Here is a 6,172-nt window from a genome sequence, read left to right as displayed (position 1 = left end):
TGTCTCCATTTCTGTCCGTGCTGCTATAAACTGCAGCATCCTGGGTTGTGTGCCCCTCCGCAGTGCCCCCAGTCCTGCCTCCAGGTCGGAGCACGTCTCTGCCCTTTGTGCTTCTAAAACCACCAGCTGCTCCCAGGTCTCAGGTGCGACCCCGCCGCTCCAGGTTCCCGCCCCGGGGGCTGCCCTAAAGTCCTTTCCCCGCCGCTACCGGTCTGCGAGTCTGTGCCCCGTCCGCAGCGCATGAGGCTGTCGCTCACCAGCGGTGTAGGATCCCCATGGCCAGGCACTCTCCCACTGCCGTTTATCCTCCGATATCTGCGCGCAGAATCACGGCTCCCCACCTCGTACCTCAAAACCAACCACCTGCGACATTGTTTGTAGAGATCCAGATCTTCTTACATCTCAGGCTGGTTTTGTGGGTGCTCAGAGTGGTCTGGTAGATATCCAGCTCAATTCCGGGGACCAGTTGAAATAGGGACCCCTACTCCTTTGCCATCTTTCCCCCCTCCACCAGAACTGTTTTTATAAAGTGAAGAGCTCGGGGCACCTGGCTGGAACAGTTGGCTGAGTGTCTCACTCTTGGTTTCAGCTCAGGTCCTGATCTCAGGGTCATGAGATCGAGCCACCCATTGAGTCCCTCTTAGGGCCCCCCATTGAGCCCCACATCAGGTTCCATGCTTGACATGGAATCTGCTTGAGATTCTCTCTCTCCCTCTGCCTCTGCCCTTCTCCCACTTGCACTCTCTTTCTTTCTCTCAAAAAATCTTCTTTAAAAAAATAAAAATAAATAAAATGAGGAGCTCATAAATAGGGGGGAAAGATTTAAGACAAAAATTAGGACAAGGAATAGAATCCATAGATTGGGTAGAGGATCACTGTGGTGCTATCGTTGATATTTGTTTCTGCTAAACCCTTCTCCAGTTTCTCAGGAAACCTGAGTTAGCTGTACCAAGCTGTCAGCTGCATGTGCAGGACTGGGCAGTCACTTCCTCACACTCCTTTTATAAGATACTCCCATTTGCCTCAGTCAGAAGGATGCTAATGGGAATATATTTACAAGGGACATAGGAGGGCTGAGGGATGCTCTGGTCCACATGCTCACTGACACAGTTCTGGATGATGGCATGATTGGGACAACTGAGACCACAATGTAGTACCTGAGGGTAAGCTCCCTTATAGTAGTTTGGGGTTTAGAGATCAAGTGACTGCAGCCCAGCTGGTGGAAGCTGACTTGGAAAGGGTGGGTGGACACTGGTTAGTTTCAGATGCTTCATGTTCCAGAGAAGGGCCAGGAACCTCAGACATGACACTACCTGCTTGCCAGATCCTCTGAAAGAGGAACGTCCCTTTCCATGAACTCCTCCAGGCCTCTGGGGAAAGTCTGGCCTTCTAGAAACTTTTGTGAGTGTCATTTAAAAAGACTAATAAGAAGGCAAAGTCCAAGGATGAATGGCCATGCCACTGAAGCTCAAGAACCTCACTACCTTTTGGCTGCCAACACATGAAGTGGAGAGGAAAGTCATAGAACTCAGCATTACTTATGATCCCAGAGCCTTTGCTGCATGTGTTGTGTGACATCCATCTCTGTGCAGCTTTGGTGATCAGGGAAGTCTCTGAGGAACCACTTCCGGAGAAAGAAAGTGGTTGGTTGGGCTCTCCTTGAGCCAGGGTTCCACATGGTAACAGAGGTGAAAGTAAGCTAAGTGGGGTTGGTGGTGGCAAGCTGTGGTGGCTCTAACTAGTTGGTATGGTTTAGTCTCAGGAAAGTTTAGGCTAGTATATGCCAGAGATCTCTGAAACACCTTACTGTGTGGTGGAGGGCCTCACCAGGCTCAGTATGATGGCCCCATTGTACAGTTCTCCAGGGTGCCCACAACACATCAGCCAAATGCTGGTACAACTCCAGCATGTACCACAAGGGACATCCTAGGACCCACGGCTTCCTCTGCTGTTTGCCAGGGACTTGTTCTAATAGCTTTCCAACCAGGGTAAGTGAGGGGCTTCAGCCAGGAGAGCAATAGAGGGCTTCCTTACCTATGCCATTTGGACCCTCTGTTCCATAAAAAGCACCAGTCTTCAAAGAAGAAGGAGTCTAAAGATACTGAGGAGGACCATCTTGAAAAGCTTGGTGTTCAGCCATATGCTCCAGCCCCAGCCCAGAGAATATCACTCTGAACCTTTCCTTCATATAGGTAACCACATCCTGGTTCCACCACCACAGAGGATAGGGCAAAGAAGGAAGAAATGTGAGTGAACAAGCAGGCCTCATGTCACTTCTTCTGGGAGGATCTCCTGGGCCAACAGAAGTCTCCTAATTTGGCCTCTTTGCATCAAAACAAACACAAACAGCAATCAAGACAAGGCTAGCCTGCCCTTCCTGCTCTACAAGGCTGGGGATTCAGAGGCTGAGGTCATTTAAATGGAGGAGTGCCCCCAAATAAATAAATAAATAAATAAATGGAAGAGCCCATTACAGGAACTGTTCCCTTGCTTTACCCACTAGGATTAAAAAAAAAAAAAAAGCTTTTTGTTTGTTTATTTGTTTGTTTTTTATTGTTTTCTCCCACGGGGAGATGGGTCTGGTGGAATTTTTGGCAGAGGCTTTTATTTCTGTCCCCCCCAGCCAGCACCATGAAGGACAAAAGACACTTTATCGAGATTCTCCTCCATCTTCCCTGGAAAAGCATTCAAGAAGATGCAAATCCCATTATATCTTCATCTCCAGGGGGCCACACTCTCACATGGTCTTTAGTAACACATTTTGAATGCTTAACTGAATCTTATTAGAGGATTTATGTGGTATACTGGGTTGAATGATGCCCCACTCCATCCCCAAAAAGATATATTCAAGTCCTCTCCCCCAGAACTTGTGAATGGGACCTTATTGAGAAATAGCATCTTTGATATAATCGAGTTAAGATGATGTCCTACTGGGTTAGGGTAAATTCTAAATCCAGTGTCTGGTGTCTTTATAAGAAGAGGGGCTTTTAGACACAGAGATACACACAGAGGGAAGACAGTCATGTGAGGATAGAAGCAGCAATTGAAAAGATGAAACTACAAGCCAAGGGATGCTGAGGATTGCCAGAAGCCCCCAGAAGCTGAGAGAGAAGCATGGAACAGATTCTTCTGTAGGACCTCAGAGGAGCATAGCCAATGCAGACATCTTCGTTTCAGACTTCGAGCCTCCAGAACCATGAGAAAATAAACTTCTATTGTTTTAAGTCACTGAGTTTGTGGTACTTGGTTATGGCAGCCCTAGCAAATGAAACATTCAGGGAGTCTGCTCCAAGCAAACAGATGGTCCGGTCCTGGTTTCCCCAGTAGGTACCTGTTCTCCCAGATTTTACTTTAGTGGGTTGTCCTGTGACCTCAGTTTGCTGATGGGTTCAGCAAGAGTCGTGAATCCTCAGCCTGCCCAACATTTTCAATGTTGTCAGTGTGGCAGCTTTCCAGGTCTCTACGTGTCTGAGCTGAAACTGGAATCCTCAATTATGTTCATTTTTAATTTCTAAACTTTAAACGGAGTTTCTTAAATGAGACATTGTACTCCAAGGCTAATTAGGAGCAGACAAAAAGAGAAGACTTTGAGCTTCTCTACGTGGCAGTTTCTCTGTTTCTCCACTGTCTTTCCATCTGTCCAAGCCTAAAACAAAACAAAACAAAACACAAAAGGGAAGATGGCACAGGACGATGAGCTCCATACCGTCCTGCTCTCCATTGTCTTGAGTAGGTGTTGATGAAGTCAGCCATCTCCTGTGGGCAGGACTGGTGTGGGAATCCTATGCCAGTATTTCTGATGGGAATGGCCCATCTTGAGATGATTTTCTTTCTACATCTAACTACTGATTGGGAGTCACCACAGCAGGGAAAGTCAAGCAAAAACCGGAAGTATATTGACCCCTGAAGGTACTTTCCAACTGTAATTGGGGCACGCTCTATCCAGCTCTCTACTCTAGTTCCTGCTATAACCAAGGACTCATACCTGACATTTCAGAAATATTTTCCCCTCCAAGACTTGACATTTTTAGGCATTCCCTTTTCTGATATTGTAAATTTGTCTTATATAGTCTGACCAACTAAAATAAGCTTCTACTTAATCATCTTCACACACAGCCATCCATATTCATAAACAAGATGTCTACTACCGTTCTAACTAGGAAATGGACCTAAAAACATTGAGTAATAAAAACAGGCTGTCGTCTAGTGAGTGAGAATCCCCTCCCCCCACATCCCTCTCCACCACAGTAAGGGAGGCAGAACCCCCAGTTGAAAGCACAGGCTTTCAGGTCACGTTACCTGTCTTTGAACCTCAGATTTCCATGATGAAGTTTTGAAAACCTGGCTTTCTCATCTGTAAGATGAGTAAAATAATAGTACCCATTACTATTATTTAATGGGTACTATTAAATAGTCATGTGAGGATAGAAGCAGCAATTAGCAGTGAGTACCTATCTCATATGGGTTTTATGAAGGTTAAATGAATTAACCATTTAAAAATATGACTGGTACATGGTAAGTACTCAGCAAGCATTGGATACTGTTATTTTATTGAAGCTTGGCCGTAGGCATACCTTACTCAGTTAAAAATCTGTCTGCAGCAGTCCTGAGTTCTGGTCCCTGTGGTCCTCACACCTGGCCCTGTGTTACACCTTGGTCTACTGAGAGGGCTGCTTGCTTGCCTACTGCCACACGCAGCTGAAACACCGTGTCTTCTCTTTTGATACTTATCACTGTCTCGTTTAGGGAGTTGGGTCCCGTCTCAGCTGTTATAAACACGTCTGCTTTTTGAATGAGTTTCCTATTTGCTTCCTTTTACTTCTGCCTGTATTTAGTTATTTCATAAAACTCCTATTTATATTTTCTCTGGTTGGTTGCCTTTCTGTCTTTGCATCTTTTGGCACTCTCAATTTGGATTTTTGTTGATTCATTTAAAGTTTTTTTTCTAAATATTCTGATTGTTTGTAATTATTATAGAGAATTCAGAAAATGCAAACTGACTTATGGAAGAAAATAAATACCTACCATACATTTCACAGCAGAGAAATTTATTTTTTCTGACTCTTTACTTTTTTATATGCAATTTAAAAAACACGAATTTAGGATTATACCAGGCAATTCTTTATAATTTCTTTCACTTATATCATGAGCACTCTCACTGTATATTTTCAGTTGCAACATTTTAAACATTAAATTAAATTTCTTTAAATAGTTGTACTATAACATCCATGGTTTTCATTAATAAAACCAGAAAAATATGATAAACCATGGTATTGAACAATGATGAGCAATTTACTTTTGAGAAGCTGAATTGTAAACTCAGGTAAAAAAAGTCAGCTTACCTTAGCAATACCCAGCACATTGCCACCTGTTATTTACTTTAAGCTGCTTACATTTATTGGCCATTGCACTCAGACTCCCGTTGAAGATTTCAGGTTCAAAAGGAAAAAAATAAGACTTGAGATGGTGTATGGTGAGCTATACTTAGTTTTTTTGCTTTATTTCATTTTGATGACATTTTTATTTTCTCTAAAACAAACAGGTAAAATTGAATGTCAAGGAGTTCATATTTTGATCTTACTTAGGACAGTAATTTTAAACTAATGAGAGATGGTTATTATTTAGTAAATAAAAGAAGATACAGAGCAATGTGTGTGTGGTATGCCACAAGTTGAGTGGCAAAAAGGAAAATCTGTGTGTGTGTGTGCATATGTGTGTTTTGATATGTGTTTGTTATTTTCCTTTTGCATTCGTACACACCCACACCCACACCCACAGCCACACCCCCACCCACAGGGAGAGAATACTTCTGAAAGTATTCACAAGAAACTCATCACTGGTTTATTCTACAGGAGAAACCTAGCTTTCTAAGGAGATTTTTCACCCTATACCCTTTTATCTTCTGCAGTTTTATTTTGTGAATATGTTACCTCTTTAAAAAAAAATCCCTAAATAAAATAAACACTAATGAAAAATTTTAAAGAGTAAGAAAGAGCTATTTGTGACCAAAAAAGAAATACGCTTCTAGGTTTTGAATTCTCCAGTCCTCTGCAATGAAATGGTCAAATTGCCAAGAGAGAAGTGTTATTTAGGGTTTTTAATTTTATGAGTATCGGGGACCTCTTTAGCATTTGGTAATGCCCTCTCAGAAAATGTTTTTAGAGGCAAATAA

The 6,172-nt window shown here is 43.0% G+C and overlaps 1 pseudogene; it reads right to left on the bottom strand.

Annotated features, from left to right (window-relative positions):
- Window positions 1-956: 956 nt before the first annotated feature.
- LOC102739795 (bone morphogenetic protein 15 pseudogene) lies at window positions 957-2,361 on the bottom strand (annotated as a pseudogene).
- Window positions 2,362-6,172: the final 3,811 nt, after the last annotated feature.

This window comes from Leptonychotes weddellii, chromosome 1 (assembly GCF_054177405.1).
Source record: "Leptonychotes weddellii isolate Sample4059 chromosome 1, ASM5417740v2, whole genome shotgun sequence".
NCBI classification, from domain to species: domain Eukaryota; kingdom Metazoa; phylum Chordata; class Mammalia; order Carnivora; family Phocidae; genus Leptonychotes; species Leptonychotes weddellii.
This window is presented reverse-complemented; position numbering and strand designations above follow the sequence as displayed.